The 21,251-nt window shown below is 42.3% G+C and overlaps 1 long non-coding RNA gene across 1 annotated transcript in view; it reads left to right on the top strand.

Moving 5' to 3' along the window:
* LOC143781973 (uncharacterized) overlaps positions 1 to 21,251 on the top strand; it is a 152,059-nt gene that overhangs the window by 25,331 nt on the left and 105,477 nt on the right. Inside the window, exon 2 of the long non-coding RNA XR_013216850.1 lies at positions 19,393 to 19,449. This is a non-coding gene — a long non-coding RNA (uncharacterized LOC143781973). The remainder of the gene's footprint in view (positions 1 to 19,392; positions 19,450 to 21,251) is intronic.

The raw sequence follows: 21,251 nt of genomic DNA, 5'->3' as shown, positions 1-21,251 counted from the left end.
CCATGTATTGTTCTCGAAAACGGGAAAAAAAATTCCAAGTGTGATGAAATTGCAAAAAAAGTGCAATCTCAGACTTGTTTTTGTTTGGCTTTTTTGCTAGGTTCACTAAATGTTAAAGCTGACCAGCAATTATCATTGTTCAGGTCATTACAAGTTCATAGACACCAAACATGTCTAGGTTCTTTTTTATCTACATGGTGAAAAAAATATTCAAACTTTGCTAAACAAAAAAAAAAAAACGTGCAATTTTCTGATACCCATAGCGTCTCCATTTTTCGTGATCTCGGGTTGGGTAAGGGCTTTTTTTTCCATGCCGAGCTGATGTTTTTAATGATACAATTTTGGTGCAGATATGTTCCTTTGAAAGCCCGTTATTGCATTTTAATGCAATGTCGCAGCAACCTAAAAAACATAATTCTGGCATTTTGTCTTTTTTATTAATATGCTGTTTAGCGATCAGGTGAATCCTTTTTTTTACTGATAGATCTGGCGATCATGAACACAGTGATACCAAATATGTGTAGGTTTGATTTTTTTTATTGTTTTATTTTGAAAGGGGCAAAGGGGGATGATTTAAACTTTTATATATTTTTTATTTTTTTATATCTTTAAAAACATTTTTTGTCCAGGAGACTAGAAGCTGGCACAACTTGATCGGCTCAGCTACATAGAGGCGATGTTCAGATCGCCTCTATGTAGCTGAATTGCTGAGTTGCTATGAGCGCCGACCACAGGGTGGCACTCATAGCAAACCAGCACGCACAACCATAGAGGTTTCAAGGAGACCTGTGGTTGTCATGTCGACTCACTGGTGACCCCCGATCATGTGATGGGGTCACCGGTGCATGTATTTCCAGCCTGATGGCCGGAAGCGCGATTTAAATGCCGCTGTTATAGTTTGACAGAGGTATTTAGCTAGTTAATAGCAGCGGGTGAATCGTGGTCAACCCGCGGCTACTGCGGGCACATGTTAGCTGTTCAAAACAGCTGACATGTCCCCGGAAAGATGTGAGCTCACCACTGGAGCCTACATCAAAGCGGGGGATACGGACATCGGCATACTAATATGTACGATGTCAGTAACGGGTTAAAAAAATGTATATGTTTCGGGTATATTTTTTGTTGGATGGTACAAAATTGTATTGAACTGGTATCATGACAAAATGTAGAACTTGAGTCCGTTGAATCACAGATAAAGTTGGACACATCAGCATAATGGCGAGCACATTTTCTATAAAAGCAATAGACCATAATTCATGGTCATCGGTAGCGACTATGGGTAGTGCATGCAAGATATCATCATTCAGATATGAAACAGAAAAAGCCACCATCTAATGAGAGGAAATGTCTCGAAGAAAGGGAAAACAAATACCAAATACAACAAAACCTCAATGTCCAGCTATAATTTAACACCATTTGCAGCTATAGAAATCTAAGACAGAGAATTGTAGAATTTCAGAGCTATGGATGAATTGTTTAACAATTTCTTTAGATGGTTCACATGAAATGTTATTATGAGGTCAGGAAGCATTGGTACCAGGAAACCCAGTAGTAGAAGAAATCTAATATGTATTAGGCTGGGGTCACACTTGGCGTAAGACAATACGCCACGTATTATACGTCCGTACTAGGGCCGTAATACGGAGAAATGTTCCCAAAATAGTGATCCGTATGTCCTCCGTAGGCAGGGTGTGTCAGCGTATTTTGCGCATGGCATCCTCGGTATGTAATCCGTATGCCATCCGTACTGCGATATTTTCTCGCAGGCTTGCAAAACCGACATCTAATGGATTTATGTGCTCAAATGTTAGGGAAAACATATATACAGTATATATATATATATGTCATTGAGACACATATATATATATTCTGTATTTAGATTTCATTCAGCGCGATATCTGTGAACAGCCGGTAATTCAATTGCCGGCTTTTCATTTCTCCTGCACAAACCCGACAGGATATGAGACATGATTACATACAGTAAACCATCTCATATCCCCCTTTTTTTGCATATTCCACACTACTAATGTTAGTAGTGTGTATGTGCAAAATTTCAGCGCTGTAGCTGCTGAAATAAAGGGTTAAATGGCGGAAAAAATTGGCGTGGGCTCCCGCGCAATTTTCTCCGCCAGAGTGGTAAAGCCAGTGACTGAGGGCAGATATTAATAGCCTAGAGAGGGTCCATGGTTATTAGCCCCCCCTGGCTAAAAACATCTGCCCCCAGCCACCCCAGAAAAGGCACATCTGGAAGATGCGCCTATTCTGGCACTTGGCCACTCTCTTCCCACTCCCTGTAGCGGTGGGATATGGGGTAATGAAGGGTTAATGTCACCTTGCTATTGGAAGGTGACATTAAGCCAGATTAATAATGGAGAGGCGTCAATGATGACACCTATCCATTATTAATCCAATTGTTGGAAAGGGTTAAAAAACACACACACACATGATTTAAAAGTATTTTAATGAAATAAACACAGCGGTTGTTTTAATAATTTATTGTTCTCTCAATCCATTTGCAGGCCCTCGCTTGGAAAAATAATAAACGCACAAGATGTCTGATGTCAGATCACGTCCAACGAGGTAATCCATCTGAAGGGGTTAACTAATATTACAGGCACGAGCTGCGATAAACCACTCGCTCGTGCCTGTAATCCCCGGGTGCTGAAAGGAAAGCTGGATCTGTACTTACATTGAGTCGCGGTGAGGTGCCCTCTGGTGGATGTTCTCATGAACTGCAGCCTGGGAACTTTTTCCCACGCTCCAGGTCATATGAGGACATCCACCAGGGGGCGCATCACCGCGACTGAAGGAAATGTAGGTCAATGACCTACATTTCATTCATTCGCCGGGGATTACAGGCACGAGCACACCGCTGCATTATAGCAGGGCTCGTGCCTGTAAAATTATTAACCCCTTCAGATGGATTACATCGTGGGAAGTGATCCATGGACCCTCTCTAGGCTATTAATATCTGCCCTCAGTCACTGGCTTTACCACTCTGGCGGAGAAAATTGCGCGGGAGCCCACGCCAATTTTTTCCGCCATTTAACCCTTTATATACACACTACTAACATTAGTAGTATGGAATATGCAAAAAAAAAGGGGATATGAGATGGTTTACTGTATGTAAACCATGTCTCATATCCTGTCGGGTTTGTGCAGGAGAAATAAAAAGCCGGCAATTGAATTACCGACTTTTCACTAACACCGCTGCGTATTTCTCGCAAGTCACACTGCTGGTCCGTGTGGAATCCGTATTTTTCTCGCCCTCATAGACTTTCATTGGCGATTTTTTTGCGCAATATGGTGACAAACGCAGCATGCTGCGATTTTGTACGGCCGTAGAAAGCTGTATAATACTGAACCGCAATATACGGCTAATAGGAGCAGCCCCATTGAGAATCATTGGGCCGTGTGTTATGCGAGTTTTACGGACGTAGTTTCTGCGCTCTTACGTCCGTAAAACTCGCATGTGTGACCCCGGCCTTATTTCTAATGATCAAACTTATGAACAAATATTTAATTTTTTTATTCTGATTATTCTCTCCGTCCTTAGGCATCTGCTTGAGAAAAATTCTTTGCACAGTTACTCTAGATTTGAGGCAAAACTTATATGTTGTACTATTGCTAGTGTGATCCCAGTTGGGGTAGAATAATACGCAACTGCAGTATGTGACCATCAAAAAGAATCCATGATTCAAGTGTTAAGCATAGATCAATGTATCAGTTTTGTTCAGATTGTTCATTTAATGCCCACAATTTTGTAAAGGTACCTTAGAACAATTTTAGGAAGTTATACATCATTATAAGTCATCATTTACAGCTTCATTATGGTTCTCATTAAACTGATACAGTAGTGGACCTATTGCAAGCTGGAAAAGAGCCAGCTGTGCACAATGAATCCCACTGACTTATAATGCTTATAATGGGGCCTGACGGGTCTCATCTGAATTGGTCGTTGTTTATCGAAAATGACCGGAAAAAGATGTTCCCAATGAGATCTCCAAAGAAGACTTGAGCATCGCCCAATTCAAACCAAATATTGTTCAACAACACCAAGAAGGTGATATCTGATTATTGGCACCCATTTCTTCATTTGACAAATAGCTATGAGATTTCGTAATATTATACTGAGCGAATGAACAGAAGTCATAGGTAATATAGAAGAAAAATGATGGATTCCTCTTCTATTAAAGTATATAGTAATAGTAGACACGGCACTCAAGGCTTCTTGGTGGTGCACAAGTTAGGTATCCAACCCGTCAAATGTAAGCAATAAAGTACTTGGCACTCAGAGGATCATCTTTGCAAAACAAGAAGTTCATTTATCTGGTGCATCCAGTTCAAAATGTAAACGTTTTCGGTCACAAGACCTTCATCAGAAACACTTTTTGAATACTGGAGACCACAACTGTTTATATGGGCCCATATAGGTGCCAACGGCAAAATGGAGACCGGGAGAAGATAGCGCCTTGGTCAGTCTGGAGGTCTGGGGGGTAAGCGCTGTAGAGAGGCGAGGTATTCGCAGGGGCAGTAGCGCTGTAACCCCAGAGGACAACGGCGCCGAGATACAGGGGTCGCGCTGCTCCCGGGACCGCCTTTCGCTACACTTACTGCTGCAAGTCTTTTGGGGTCTGTCTTTTGGAGATCATCTGTGAATATCAGTTTTCAATTCTTGCCACAGATTCTCAATGGGACTAAGGTCTGAACTTTGACTGGGCCATTAACATACATAAATATTTTTTTATTTAAACTATTCGAATGTAGCTCTGGCAGTATGTTTAGGATCGTTGTCCTGCTGGAAGGTGAACCTACACCCAGTCTCAAGTCTTTTGTAGCCTCTAGCAGGTTTTCCTCCAGGATTACCCTGTATTTAGCTCCATCCATCTTCCCATCAACTCTGACCAGCTTCTCTGTTCCTTCTAAAGAAAAGCCTCAACACAACATAATGCTGCCACCACCATGTTTGGCGGTAGGGGTGGTGTTTTCAGGGTGACAGAGTATACAGGTATACAGAGTTAGTTTTCCGCCACACATAACATTTTGCATATAGGCCAAAAAGTTCTACTTCGGTCTCTTCTGAGAACACCATCTGGAACACTATCTTCCACATGCTAGCTGTGTCCCCTATATGGCTTTTTGCAAACAGTACTTCATATGGCTTGCTTTCAAAAAATTTTTTTCTTCTTGCCACTCTACCATAAAGGCCAGATTAGTGGAGCATACGACTAATAGGGTAGCTGTCCTGTGGACAGATTCTTCCACCTTTGCAGCTCCTCCAGAGTGACCATGGGCCTCTTGGCTGCTTCTCTCATTAGTGCTCTCCTTGTTTGGGATGTCAGTTTAGGTAGACCACCATGTCTTGGTAGATTTGCAGTTGTACCATATTGCTTCCTTTTTGGGATGATTGATTGAACAGTGCTCAGTGCTAAGATGTTCAGAGCTCAGTCTTTCTTATAACCTAACCCTGCTATATTCTTCTTCACAACTTTATACCTGAACTATCTAGTGTTTTCCTTGGTTTTCATGATGCTGTTTAATCGCCAATGTTCTCATAGGAACCTCTGAGGCCTTCACAGAACAGCTGTAGTTATACTGAGAAGAAATTACACACATGTGGACTGATTTTATTAAGTATGTGACTTCTGGAAGCAATTGGTGACTCAGAATTGTATTTAGGAGTATCAGAAAAAAAAATCACATTCACACTGCAGAAAAAATCTGCAGCATAGATTTACCTTCAGTGACGATTTGAATCATATTAATCTATGCAGTGGTTGTGACAACGGATTGCAATGCACAGGATAAAACAAGCACCTTTTCCGCAATAAAATATATTTCATTGCATTTTTTTGCTCCTGATAATCATGTGGAAACATACCCCTAAGTTTTTTTATTGCCGTCTTCAGCTTTCATCGGCAGCACTCCAGTTGGTCTTCTGCAGGTTGTGACGGATTGCTGCAGTGTTTGCTGGAGTGATTCAGAAATTACAACTTAATGTAGGTCTTTGAGAGTCAGAAAAAGGTTCTTATAAACTTACATTGAGAGCTTGTGACCATTACCTCTGCCTTCCGAACAGTCAGGCGTTGTGGTCATAAGATGGGGCACTGGAATAGAGCGGCACCAGGAAGAGCTGAAGAATGGATGAAGAACTACTTATCTTCACATTCAATTTTTGAAACAAAAAGGCACCACCCTCTATATGCTCTACAGTTCATTACGGGGGTGATAACATGCAAACATATTCATGTTATCCATCCTCCTGGCTTATGTACAGCCATACATGGATGAGAAATAGCACCGATCCTCCTCTTCTTTCTGAAAGAATATCCAACATTGGCACTCTTCTGCTCTCTATGTGCAAACAAGTATACAGCTCTCACTACAGTATACTCTACCTTGGAATAATATACTTGAATGTAAGAACATAGACATTTGGATTAACAATTTCTTTTTCTTTATATTTATGTTCTCTCTTACCGTATATACTCGAGTATAAGCCGAGATTTTCAGCCCAAATTTTTGGGCTGAAAGTGCCCCCTCGGCTTATACTCGAGTCACGGTCGGCGGGTGAGGGGGAGAGGGCGCTGAGGCATACTTACCTAGTCCCGGCGATCCTGACGCTCCCCCTGCCCGTCCCACGGTCTCCGGGTGCAGCAGCTCTTCCCCTGAGCGGTCACATGGGACCGCTCATTAGAGAAATGAATAGGCTGCTCCACCTCCATAAGGGTGGAGCCGCGTATTCATTTCTCTAATCAGCGGTGCCGGTGACCGCTGACAGAGGAAGAGGCTGCGGCACCGAAGACCAGCTGTCCGGGGGAAGGAGCGGGACGCCGGGAGCAGGTAAGTATCGCATATTCACCTGTCCTCGTTCCACACGCCGGGCGCCGCGCCATCTTCCCGGCGTCTCTCCGCACTGACTGTGCAGGTCAGAGGGCGCGATGACGCATATAGTGTGCGCGCCGCCCTCTGCCTGATCAGTCAGTGCAGGGAGATGCCGGGAAGATGGCGCCGAGGAGCTGCAAGAGAGGTGAGTATGTGTTTTATTATTTTTATTGCAGCAGCAGCAGCACAGCTATGGGGCAATAATGAATGGTGCAGAGCACTATATGGCACAGCTATGGGGCAATGGTGCAGAGCACTGTATGGCACAGCTATGGGGCAACGGTGCAGAGCACTATATGGCACAGCTATGGGGCAATAATGGACGGTGCAGAGCACTATATGGCACAGCTATGGGGCAACGGTGCAGAGCACTATATGGCACAGCTATGGGGCAACGGTGCAGAGCACTATATGGCACAGCTATGGGGCAATAATGGACGGTGCAGAGCACTATATGGCACAGCTATGGGGCAACGGTGCAGAGCACTGTATGGCACAGCTATGGGGCAACGGTGCAGAGCACTATATGGCACAGCTATGGGGCAACGGTGCAGAGCACTATATGGCATAGCTATGGGGCAATAATGGTGCAGAGCACTATATGGCACAGCTATGGGGCAATAATGGACGGTGCAGAGCACTATATGGCACAGCTATGGGGCAATAATGGTGCAGAGCACTATATGGCACAGCTATGGGGCAATAATGGACGGTGCAGAGCACTATATGGCACAGCTATGGGGCAATAATGGTGCAGAGCACTGTATGGCACAGCTATGGGGCAATAATGGTGCAGAGCACTGTATGGCACAGCTATGGGGCAATAATGGTGCAGAGCACTATATGGCACAGCTATGGGGCAATAATGGTGCAGAGCACTATATGGCACAGCTATGGGGCAATAATGGTGCAGAGCACTATATGGCACAGCTATGGGGCAATAATGGTGCAGAGCACTATATGGCACAGCTATGGGGCAATAATGAATGGTGCAGAGCACTATATGGCACAGCTATGGGGCAATAATGGTGCAGAGCACTATATGGCACAGCTATGGGACAATAATGGTGCAGAGCACTATATGGCACATCTATGGGGCAATTATGAACGGTGCAGAGCACTATATGGCACAGCTATGGGGCCATAATGAACGGTATGGAGCATCTATTTTTATTTTTGAAATTCACCGGTAGCTGCTGCATTTTCCACCCTAGGCTTATACTCGAGTCAATACGTTTTCCCAGTTTTTTGTGGCAAAATTAGGGGGGTCGGCTTATACTCGGGTCGGCTTATACTCGAGTATATACGGTAATTAGTAAGTACCGTACACTTTATTAAAGAATAAGCTGTTGCACGTGTCCATGTGGAATAAGACTTTCTTTGGTATATGACATGTATTGTACATTTTCACAAAATTTCCCTTCTCAAGGCGCTATCTCTAAATTTGCAATTGACACTTAGCTGGTGGAAGGAGACTAGCTACTATGATTTCTCCCATATACAATATAGCAGAAAGGTATAGATCCCTGCTCTTCATTCCTTTGTTAGCACACAGACAGAGGCATAATAATACGGAGGAAAAGATACAGTAAGTCTGAGAAGTGTAAGTAAATCCAGATAAGGAGATGAGGTAAAAGACATATTAGGCTACGTTCACATTTGCGGTCGGCGCCGCAGCGTCGGGCGCCGCAGCGTCGCCGCATGCGTCATGCGCCCCTATATTTAACATGGGGGCGCATGGACATGCGTCGCACTTGCGTTTTGCGCCGCATGCGTCCCTGCAGCGCCCGCGTCCGGGCGCAGGGGACGCAGCAAGTTGCATTTTTGCTGCGTCCAAAATCAATCAAAAAAAGGACGCATGCGGTGCAAAACGCAGCGTTGTGCATGCGTTTTGCTGCGTTTTTGTTTGCGTTGTGCGTTGCGGCGCCGACGCTGCGGCGCACAACGCAAATGTGAACGTAGCCTTAGAAAGATCAGCGTAATCTTTCTGTGTCTGTCACTGTTTTCTTACTCTGCTCTTCACTCCTCCTCACTCATCCCTTCTCCATAGAGTACAATACTTGAAAACTTACTGTGCTGGCAGTCCCTCTTGACTTGAGCAAGACAGAATTGCCCTGTTTTTTTTTCAGAAAGCATGATGAGTTCAGGAGGTAGGAGGATATGGATCATAAGGGAAGAAAGAAGAAGATTTATGCGTCAAGCTATATTACAAAATTTGTTATATTCGGTTGTATTATTAATTTATGTAAAGTTTAACATAAGCACATTTAACAACATAATAGAAGAGACCCGTCTGCACAAAGATGGTCCTTTTTGTTAAGTTAAAGGCTTTAAAGATGTCAAGGATATTAAATAGCTTTGTTTTACACTAGCATAAACTTGGTGAAGCAGAGTGATTTTACATTTTAGGCATAGGGCATAGATTGTGTCTATTTTGAGAGCAATCTCATAATTTCCTCCCTTTAAATCAATTTGCAGTATAATACAGTAGCATCATTTACCTGCTCTTTTAGAAAAAAAAACAATTCATACAGTGTTTTTTTCCTTTAGATACATGTGTGACGTGTGTGCGACAGAGCATGAAGGGGCACCAGGCCGATGATCAATCCAATGGGATTTATTGAGACAGGGAGCATAGACCATAAAATATCAATAGCATCTCTTAGAATCCACAGTGAGTTCACACCAAGAGGGGAACAGTTCGGGGGAGCCACCCGGTAATCCGATGCCAGGGAAAAGACAGAAATAATACTGGGATGGGTTCAATGGATCCAACAGATAACACCATTCTATGTGGCAGCTTTTAACCCTCCACACACGGGCACCAGGATCTCGCCTCAGCATAAGATCCTAGCCCCTGGCCCTTCAACACCCAACTCCTTGGGCCAAACCATGTGTCTATTGTTCTGTGTCCTGGGATCCACCCCTCCATGGGGGAGGGCTCCCACCTACTTTTGACTATATGGCTAACTTAAGAAGTTTCTAGAAGCTACAAACTTGTGTTGGATAAGTCCTATGCTGAGGAGAACAAAGACAGACTGTTGACTCAGACCTGATTACAATGCAGTCCAGGGACACAGGCCGGAGAAGGGACACGCTGTTACAATATGCATTGTAACTAATGTCAAGTTATTTAAGGAGAACCTAATAGCGGATTCATGCTGCCCGAACCATAGCAGCATCAATCTGGGACCAGCTCCATTTTTCAGCCTTGGGTGTTTTCCTCTGAACCCAAGAGCGGATTCATGCTTCCTGGACCATGGGCAGAATCAATCAGGGACCAGCTCCATTTTTCAGCCATGTGCGTTTTACTCTGAACCTAATAGCAGATTCATGCTAGCCTGAACCATGGGCAGCATCAGTCAGGGACCAGCTCCATTTTTCAGCCATGCATGTTCTCCTCTGAAACTTTGTAGCACTTGAAATAAAATATACTCTTAAAAACTGCCCATGGTCCATGCAACTTTAATGACTAGTCCAAGAAGAATGATCTGGTGGCTTCTCCTCATACCTCTCTGTTAGTCTAAGTTCACACTTGCGTACCGGAGCTTTGTGGATGGCTGCATACATCCTCCATGAAGTTCCGCCCACTTCCGCACTTCTTCCGTTTATGTCCGCCCACTTCTGCATGCATCCTGCATACCTATCTTTAACATTGGGTACGCAGGACATGTGGATGTATGCGGATGCGTTGTTTTGACACACCCGCCGACCGCACGGGAATGCAACTTCAAAATAATGCATCCGCATACATCCGCATGTCCATACCCAATGTTAAAGATAGGTACACAGGATACATGCAGAAGTATGCAGAATTAGGCAGGGCTTAACCCCTTTCTGACCTCGGACGGGATAGTACGTCCAAGGTCAGAAGCCCCGCTTTGATGCGGGCTCCGGCGGTGAGCCCGCATCAAAGCCGGGACATGTCAGCTGTTTTGAACAGCTGACATGTGCCCGTAATAGGCGCGGGCAGAATTGCGATCTGCCTGCGCCTATTAACTAGGTAAATGCCGCTGTCAAACGCAGACAGCGGCATTTAACTACCGCTTCCGGCCGGGCGGCCAGAAATGATGGCATCGCCGACCCCCGTCACATGATCGGAGGTCGGCGATGCTTCAGAATAGTAACCATAGAGGTCCTTGAGACCTCTATGGTTACTGATCCCCGGCAGCTGTGAGCGCCACCCTGTGGTCGGCACTCACAGCACACCTGCAATTCTGCTACATAGCAGCGAACATCAGATCGCTGCTATGTAGCAGAGGCGATCGTGTTGTGCCAGCTTCTAGCCTCCTATGGAGGCTATAGAAGCATGGCAAAAGTAAAAAAAAGTGAAAAAAATAAAAAAATATACCGTAAACTTTTAAATCACCCCCCTTTCGCCCCAATCAAAATAAATCAATAAAAAAAAATCAAATCTACACATATTTGGTATTGCCGCATTCAGAATTGCCCGATCTATCAATAAAAAAAAAGCATTAACCTGATCGCTAAACGGCGTAGCGAGAAAAAAATTCGAAACGCCAGAATTAAGTTTTTTTGGTTGCCGCAACATTGCATTAAAATGCAATAACGGGCGATCAAAAGAACGTATCTGCACCGAAATGGTATCATTAAAAACACCAGCTTGGAACGCAAAAAAAAAGCCCTCAACCAACCCCAGATCATGAAAAATGGAGACGCTACGAGTATCGGAAAATGGCACAATTTTTTTTTTTTAGCAAAGTTTGGAATTTGTTTTCACCACTTGGATAAAAAATAACCTAGTCATGTTAGGTGTCTATGAACTCGTAGTGACCTGGAGAATCATAATGGCAGGTCAGTTTTAGCATTTAGTGAACCTAGCAAAAAAGCCAAACAAAAAACAAGTGTGGGACTGCACTTTTTTTGCAATTTTACCGCACTTGGAATTTTTTTCCCTTTTTCTAGTACACGACATGGTAAAACCAATGATGTCGTTCAAAAGTACAACTCGTCCTGCAAAAAATAAGCCCTCAAATGGCCAAATTGATGGAAAAATAAAAAAGTTATGGCTCTGGGAAGGAGGGGAGCGAAAAACAAACACGGAAAAACGGAAAATCCCAAGGTTAATGGAGGAAGTATGCAGCCCTTCACAGAGCCTCCGAACGCTAGTGTGAACCCAGCCTTAGACTGACCATTTTCTCCCTATTTGCATGTGCAGGGAGAAACCTTTCTGTATAGATGAGTGGGATGAGTAGACTTTTATGGGAAGCTCCCTCTGAGACTACTCATACTAGTGGCATTGTCTCCAAGCGGCTTTTCCAAGTATGTTTTATCTGAATCGCTGTAGTATTTCAGAATGGTTTCACCAACAGACCCAGTGTATGGTTTGGAATCAGTTGTCAGGATCCCTTTAATGTATAATATTATATTACCTTGCAGCAGGAATAGAATTGTGATTGTTTGTTTTTGCCTGTTACATTTCTGAAACTTTAGATACTGAGTCTACCAAAAGTACAGAGCTTGTCAAAAGTAAAAGCACAGGAAATTTCTTTTTCACTCTTGACAGTTGTGATGTGCAAATAAATCATATAAATTCTATTGTTGTTTGTGTATAGAAAATCACAAAACTGTTACTTGTTGTATAATAATAACATTGTCTTTCTTGTGTACAATTATACAAAGTTGTGGCATTTGAGTTGGTGCCTATCTAACTCTCCTCAAGCATTTCTGCAGGTTATGATTTTTCTGTATCACTGCAAGTTGAAACCATCTGCAGTGATGAGTTTCTATTTACATTACTTTCAGTAATATAAATTTGCTTTTTTTGTAGAAAAGTCAGGAAAAAAGTTTTCATCCACAAATATAAAAAAATAAACAAGGCAACTGTCTTAAACACAATATAAAGCACACTTAGGCCATGTTCACACTTTGCAGTTTTTACTGCGGATCCGCGGCGATTTTGATGCTGCGGGTCCGCAGCAGTTTCCATAGCGTTTACATTAACATGTAAACCCTATGGAAACCGCAAACCGCTGTGCACATGCTGCGGGAAAAACCGCGCAGAAACGCAGCGGTTTAAAACCCGCAGCATGTCACTTCTTTGTGCGATTCTGCACCCATAGGAATGCATTGAACCGCTTACTTCCCGCATGGGGCTGTGCCCACGTTGCGGGAAGTAAGCGGTTAATGTGCGGGTGGTACCCGGGGTGGAGGAGAGGAGACTCTCCTCCAGGCCCTGGGAACCATAAATAGTGTAAAAAAAAAAGAATTAAAATAAAAAATGACGTTATACTCACCTCTCAGCGCTGCCCGCGGCCGTCCGGTCTTCGGTTTGCTGTGCGAGCAGGACCTGTGGTGACGTCGCGGTCACATGACCGTGATGACGCCGCGGTCACATGACCGTGACGTCACGAAGGTCCTTCTCGGCACAGCATCTTTGGAACCGGAGCGCCGGGTGCAGCGCCCAGGAGATCCGGACATCAGAGGGTGAGTATAACCAATTTTTATTATTTTTATCATTATTATTGATGCTGCATATTGCTGCATATGCAGCATCAATAGTACAGGAGTAATCCCGCAGCGGAAACCGTGGAACAAACTGCGATAAATCTGCAGGGATAACCGCAGCGGTTTTGCCCTGCAGATTTTATCAATTCCGCTGCGGGATAAACCTGCAGAGCACACCGCAAAGTGTGAACATGGCCTTAGCATTAGTGTTTTTGTTAAAGGAGCACTCCTCCTCCCATCAAAGTTTTTATCAACTTGTGGCAATATATTGCAGTCATCATATTATATAGCACTGTGTACTTACATTTGCTAATTTTACCTTTCTACCCAGTTAGTTTTTCTCTTTTTTCTGCTCCGTGTAGAAACAGGAAGTCTTTTGTCCCTGCATTTATCATTCTCCTCTTCAGCTCCTGGCCCAGCTGCTCCGCTTCTCTCCCTACCAGTGACTTTTGCAGTGGATTATGACTCATAGAGAGAAGGTTTACCTCCTGTTTTTACCTAGAATTTAGGATTCAGTCAGTCAGTTTTAAATTATGTGATGTCAAAGACCTAATGGAAAGCAGATTAATTAGTTGGGTAGAAAGGCAAAATGAGCAATTGTAGGTATAAAGTGCTGTATAAGATGATGACTGCAATTTATTAAGAGAATAAAAGTTCTGATGAGAATGCTTCTTTAGTCAGTAGTAAATCTGAATATGTAAAATTTGTGTAAATGTTCCTTACCTCCAAGCAGTCTCCATTTCACCTTTGCCTACCTTAAAAACACTAATTACACGTTCACAAAATGTCTCACTTTTTAAAGAGAGCAAAAATTAAAAATTAAGATGCAGGTGAGAAAACAAAATATTGATGCAGCGGGAAGAGATTAAGGAGTGAATATGATATTTCTTTGTAAAAATATGTACTACATAAAGAGAATCTGTCAGCAGGATTTCATCCACCAAACTATATGAACATGTAGCTCTTTCAAAGACAAGTTTATCAATACCATGACTTGACCAGACCATTCCTCCATTAATGAGAAATTAGTGATTGAAATGATATGTAACTGAGGCTCCAGGATTGTGCTAGATCAAAAGCCTCTGTCATTACAGCTCTATTCCCTGGCCAGTGCCTCCTCCTGCTTAACTGAAGGCTCCTTTGCCTTAAGTCACAAAGAATAGAGGCTGTCAGTAAAGCAGGGGGAGATGGCATTGGGGAGGGAATAAAACTGGAGTGACAGAAGCTTAAGATGTACCATAATTGTTTGTTCAGCGGCCGGAGACAATGGAAATAGTAACGTTTTTTGTGTCCGTCGAAAAAATGTCCGTCGTTTGCTAGAATGGAAGCCTATGGCGCTGGATCCGTCAAATAATGGAATACGGCTATGGATTCCATTTTTTTTAACTGAGCATGCTCCAATTTTTTTAGGATCCAATTAGCCAGATCAGCTAGTCGGATCTGGCGAAAAAACGGATCCATCGCATCAGTTTTTCACAATCTGCGACGGATCCGTCTTTTTCAAAATACGACGGATTGTGACTGATGGCAAAAAAACTGATGTGTGAAAGGGGCCTACCTCTGCATCACTGTGATCTGATTCCACACATCTTGTATGTCCTTAGCAAAATTTGTTGGGGTGTGTACAATGAACACAAATGATACTTGGATATTATATATATATATATATATATATATATATATATATATATACACAGTGGTGAATTAATGTGCAGTTGAGGAGGGCACCTCCACTATAATTTAGATCGGTTACAACAAAGGGGCTGTTTTTCATGATCTCAGTCCAGTTATCTTTGAGGGTATGTGCACACGCTGTGGAAAGGTGTGCGGATTTTTCCTCACTGATTTTGGTAAATCCGCAGGAAAATCGCACTGCAGATTTACTGTGGAATTACCGCGGATTTACCGTGGTTTTTGTGCGGATTCCACCTGTGGTTTTACACCTGCAGATTCCTATTGAGGAGCAGGTGTAAACCGCTGCGGAATCCGCACAAAGAAGTGACATGCTGCGGAATGTAAACCGTTGCGTTGCCACGCTTTTTTTCCGCAGCATGTGCACTGCGGATTTTGTTTTTGATAGGTTTACATGGCACTGTAAACTCATGGAAAACTGCTGCAAATTCGCAGCGGCCAATCCGCTGCGGATCTGCAGCAAAATCCGCAGTGTGTGCACATACCCTTATAGTCTGATCAGTATTTGTACTTTTACCTTTATGGTAACTTTAGGTTTAGCCCTTGACTGATACTTTACATATTTAATTTATCCTGATGAAAATATGCTTGACATGACAATTTATACAGATTTGCCTTGTCTTTTTTTCTTTACTTGTGTATCTTATTAGCTAATACTTTACTGAGCTTTGAGTGTCAAGGTATTTTTGACACCTTTCTTTCTTGCTTTCAGATTTCCATATCAAAGGTGATGAAGGTCCTAATAGAGCCAATAAGCAAATGCACCATAATTGCTTTGATTTGGGTATTAGGTCACAGCAGCACTTCAGGAGCATTGATTGTGACAGCAGACGTGACATTTCTGAATACAGATTACCTCTATTTTTAGACAGCATGCTGATATTTGCTTATTTTGTGTACCCGGGGAAGCAGCACTGGGAGATTGGCATGGGCCCCACAGATTGGAGCTTCAATATATTTTATTGCAGAAAAACATTTGTACTCCTTTGGTTTACAATATAGGAATATAAAAAAAACAATTTTCTGTTGCCGCATACATTATTATAAGTGTTAGTAGCTTTCACTTGTCATCGGAAACTTAACAGGAACCTGCGATCACGTACATATGTGCCAGTCATGAGAAATCTAGTGCAGAAGCTATAAACAAACTGTAAATCCACTGGGGGCTAATCAATGCATTTTTACTACTTCTTTCTAGAGCACTGATACACCCCAGTGCACTTCTAGCCTAATTTGAATGTGACTTTTTTTATATAGATTTCTCATGGATCTCTGAAAAAAGTGACAATTTTCATAGGAGGATAAATACTTATACCGTTATACCACTGATTCCCTATGTAAAACCATGCTGACAAGTTCCTCTTTAATGCACCATATGGTCTCCAGCCTTTGCTATTCATGAAGCTGTGAATACTTTTAGCTGCAATACAATTGTTGATTTCAGTGATTGCTCCTGTCCTGTCCTGTGCCAAAGATATAGAGTCCACTAGGTTTACTGAAAAGCATCACTGGCTCTTTGTATCAGTTTAAAAACCACATCAGTAGTACTTGTCAAAGCGAATAGACATTGAGGCAGCACATGATCATTGTCACTTCATATTAACTTCAGGAATGAATAGCTGGCGCAGAATTAGTAGCAATGTAACCCATCAGTAGTACATTGCAATATTACTAACATTCATCACAAACTTATGTATCAGTGTTTTCTCTAAAATCATGGTTATTAATACTCTACTCACTGCTCAACGCTACCCATGTCAATTGCCCCAAAGTTCCTTCTTATAGAATCCTACGTGTCATGTATGAATTACATAAACTTCAAAGACCTTGGATGATCTTTCCTCTTCATTGGCTTATGTTACATATCTTCTGGCTGTATCTTTTGTTTTGTTTTTTACATCTGAAATTCCATAATTGATCCACCTTACTAACGTCAGCTTGGCTGTTCGCCTACACATATGCGTAGATGAGCACAAAACACAGTTCTGTCACAAAGCAAAGCGCATAAATGATTGTCAAAAGTAATGAAGCTTGGAAGAAATTGGTCAATTGCACAATTAGTGGTTTGTAAATGAATCAACTATATAGTAAATGTTTGGCACTGTGCATTAGAAGCTCAGTAAAATCGTCATTACATGCATATTAAATGATAATGATGACTTCATTAAATGAATCATTGCTTGAATTTTGTTGCCATTCATTTTTGGTCTTTAAAATGTACATTATGGCAAGTTTATTAAATTCGCTCGTTTGTTTATCAAGGGTACCAACTTTCTGATGTATAACATTTTGGAATATAACGTTTTAGCCTGGTTGCTCTGAAATGTTGCATTAAAGGGAATCTGTCACCTCATTTTTCGTATATAAGCTTCGGCCACCGCCAGCAGGGGCTTATCTACAGCATTCTGGAATGCTGTAGATAAGTCCCTGATGTAACCTGAAAGATACGAAAAACAAGTTAGATTATACTCACCTGGGGGCGATCCGATGCAGTCCGGTCCGATGGGCGTGGCGATCCGGGCCCGGTGCCTCCCATCTTCATGCGATGACGTCCTCTTCCTTGCTTCTTGTCGAGGCTCCTGCGCAGGCGTACTGTTTTGACCTGTTGAGGGCAGCGCAAAGTACTGCAGTGCGCAGGCACTGGGCTTCTCTGACCTTTCCCGGCGCCTGCGTACTGCAGTACTTTGCGCTGCCCTCAACAGGGCAGAGAATTACACCTGCGTAGGAGCCGCGACACGAGGCAAGGAGGGTGACAACATCGTATGTAGATGGGAGGCACCGGACCCGGACCTGTGACGCCCATAAGACCCAAACCTCACCGGACCGCCCCTGGCGGAGTATAATCTAACCTGTTTTTCTCATCTTTCAGGATACATCAGGGGCTTATCTACAGCATTACAGAATACTGTAGATAAGCCCCTAAGGGTATGTGCACACGTTGCGGATTTCTTGCAGAAATTTCCTGAAGAAAACCGGAAATTTTCTGCAAGAAATCCGCATTTTTTTTTTGCGTTTTTTTTCCGTTTTTTTCACGTTTTTTTAGCATTCTGCAAGCGTAATTAGCTTGCAGAATGCTAAAGTTTTCCAAGCGATCTGTAGCATCGCTTGGAAAACTGACTGACAGGTTGGTCACACTTGTCAAACATACTGTTTGACAAGTGTGACCAACTTTTTACTATAGATGCAGCTTATGCAGCATCTATAGTAAAAGATAGAATGTTTAAAAATAATTAAAAAAATTAAAAAAAAGGTTATACTCACCCAGACATCTCCTCAGCGGCGTCCGTTCCTCTTCCTATAGCTGGTCTGTGCGCACAGGACCTTCCGTGACGTCACGGTCACGTGAGCGGTCACATGACCGCTCACGACCAATCACAGGACAGTGACGTCATCGGCAAGGTCCTTCACCGCACATCAGCTACAGGAACCGAAGCGACAGCATGCAGTGGAGGCGGGAAGACATCGAGGGTGAGTATAGGACTATTTTTTATTTTAATTCTTATTTTTTGACCACTTATATGGTGCCCAGTCTGTAGAGGAGAGTCTCCTCTCCTCCACCCTGGGTACCAACCGCACATAATCTGCTTACTTCCCGCATGGTGTGCACAGCCCCGTGCGGGAAGTAAGCAGATCAATGGACCCCTAGGTGTGCGGAATCCCCTGCAATTCCGCATTTTAATGAACATGTTGCTTTTTTTTCCGCGATGCGATTTTTTCGCGGAAAAAAAGGCTACATTTGCACAAAAAATGCGGAATACACTTAAAATAATGGGAGGCATATGTAAGCTTTTTTTCGCGTTTTTATCACGTTTTTATAGCGAAAAAACGCGAAAAAAACGCGAAAAATACTTAACGTGTGCACATGGCCTAAAGGTGGTTGCCGCAGCTTATTTACAAAAAAGTAGGTGACAGATTCCCTTTAATTATGTAAGTCGTTAAGGTGCTTAGGAGCTCCTGTCTTTACTTTGTGAATATCGTGCATGTGATGTCGGATGTGCAGTTTCCATTCACAGTCACACACACACAAACCAAACTTCCCCCCAATATAATTTCTCTGCAAGTCATGGGTCTGAGGGCAGCAAGAAGAATCTTGTCTTTTGACGGCTGTTCCACAAACTTTTTATTATTATTATTATACATTTTTATAGCGCCATTTATTCTACGGCGCTTTACATGTGAACAGGGCAAATATAGACAAGTACAACTTGCTCACAATTCCATTACAACATTGTGCACTGAATTGAACGCAATGTATTGGATGTTGGACTATTTATTTTGTAAGCAATTATTTACAAAAAGAAATAAACATTATTGAGTGAACATTATTTTCTTTTTCTTCTTTTACAGTTATAACGTTGACAATCCATGAAAACAGAACAGCTCTGAAATTTATGGAACTTTAAGGTATGTGCAGTTATGACAACGTTTCTTATGGTAGATTTACGAAGGGCCTGCATCATCCACAATGTATACATCATCTGGTATGAATAAAAAGATAGACATAGCGCTTTAAGTTCATAAACTTGTTCACAATTCATCATTTATACATTCTTTGTTTATTTTTTCTTACATTTTAATAGTGTACTAAAGTTTTCCAATGTGCTTAAAGTGGTTGTCTGTTTTTTAAAAAACTACAAGTCTGCAGTCACTCTATGTGGCTGCAGACTTGTGAATCCTCACATCACGCACACTGCATGCTGTGAGGATTCTCAGGTGTCAGCGCTGAGAACGGTGGTCATGTGACTGCAAGTATGTTATATGCATACTCCAGGCCACATTCCAACTAGACTTTTTCTGTCATGGCCCAATACACTTGCACTGAGTGATGTCGTGCCCATCTAGTCGGACTGTTGCTAATGGTTTGCATATGGTATACTTGTTTTTTGGCACCAGCACTAGAGGATAACCATTTTAATACCACAGAGCTCCTTCTAGAAAAAAGTCGCATGATACATATAAAAACATGTTGCAGTAGAATAGGCAAGCATGAAATTCTTCTAGATCATTAAAATAAATATGAAAATAATATTTTTTTAATCACTGTCTAATTTGCAAGGAAATAGATATATTCATAGATATATACTATGTAGAGATTGAGCAGATATATGTATTTTCAACACAGCCTGAAAATGTTATAATTTCATATCATGAATCTCATGAAATAAAACTGTGTAAGGAAGAAGTATAACTATGGTTCATGATAACTTGATTGATGTCAAGAGATATGATTACGGATCAATGAATTAAAACCCAGTATTTGGTAAAACAAAGGTATCTGGGTACTATCAAGCACTATGCCCCCTCAGCTTTTACCACAGACATTTTGATTAAGGCTGCCGTCCGTATTTGGTCAGTATTTTACATCAGTATTTGTAAGCCAAAACCAGGAGAGGAACAATCAGAGGAAAAGTATAATAGAAACATATGCACCACTTCTGCATTTATCACCCACTCCTGGTTTTGGCTTCCAAATACTGATGTAAAATACTGACCAAATACTGCTAGTGTGACGGCAGCCTAAAGGGTTTAAAATAAAAATCGCCATAAAGTCTACCTCCACCACTATCACCTTCAGAAGCAAATATGCCCTCAATGTCAAGTATACCAACTCCTTTTCCTACTCTCCCAGGCCAAGTGCACATGTTGAGTATTTGGTGAGTTTTTTTACCTCAGAATTTGTAAGCCAAAATCAGGAGTAGGCAAAAAAAGCAGAAGTGGTGACGTGTTTATATTATACATTTATTTTTTCTCACTGTTCCACCTCTGGTTTTGGTTTACAAATATTGAGGTAAAAAAATCACCAAACGCTCAACGTGCACGTGGCCAGTGATCAACCCACAGTTTTGATTAACTGCTCCTCACCAATGATTGGAGATTGGCTTTCTGCATTTCTGGTCTCCATAAGGGTGTCTAATCCTGGTAAATACCATACTATACTATCCTTCATTCTTTTAATTAGAACTGTAATACTCAGAGCTCCTTATATGAATTTTATGGCCAGATTATTGCCTAAATCCTTTGCACTGGGCAAACTTTTGGACTAGGTATGACCATCTCCACATACATCATCTAATTTCATTCTTGTTGAAGGACAACCACATCAGCAGATTTCACAACAGAAAGTTGCATAGAGAATTAGGCTGCCGTCACACTAGCAGTATGTGGTCAATATTTTACCTCAGTATTTGTAAGCCAAAACCAGGAGT

The sequence above is a fragment of the Ranitomeya variabilis genome, chromosome 6 (assembly GCF_051348905.1).
Source record: "Ranitomeya variabilis isolate aRanVar5 chromosome 6, aRanVar5.hap1, whole genome shotgun sequence".
In the NCBI taxonomy this organism is placed as follows: domain Eukaryota; kingdom Metazoa; phylum Chordata; class Amphibia; order Anura; family Dendrobatidae; genus Ranitomeya; species Ranitomeya variabilis.
Note: the sequence above shows the minus strand (reverse complement) of the source record. Positions and strands in the feature narration are given on the sequence as shown.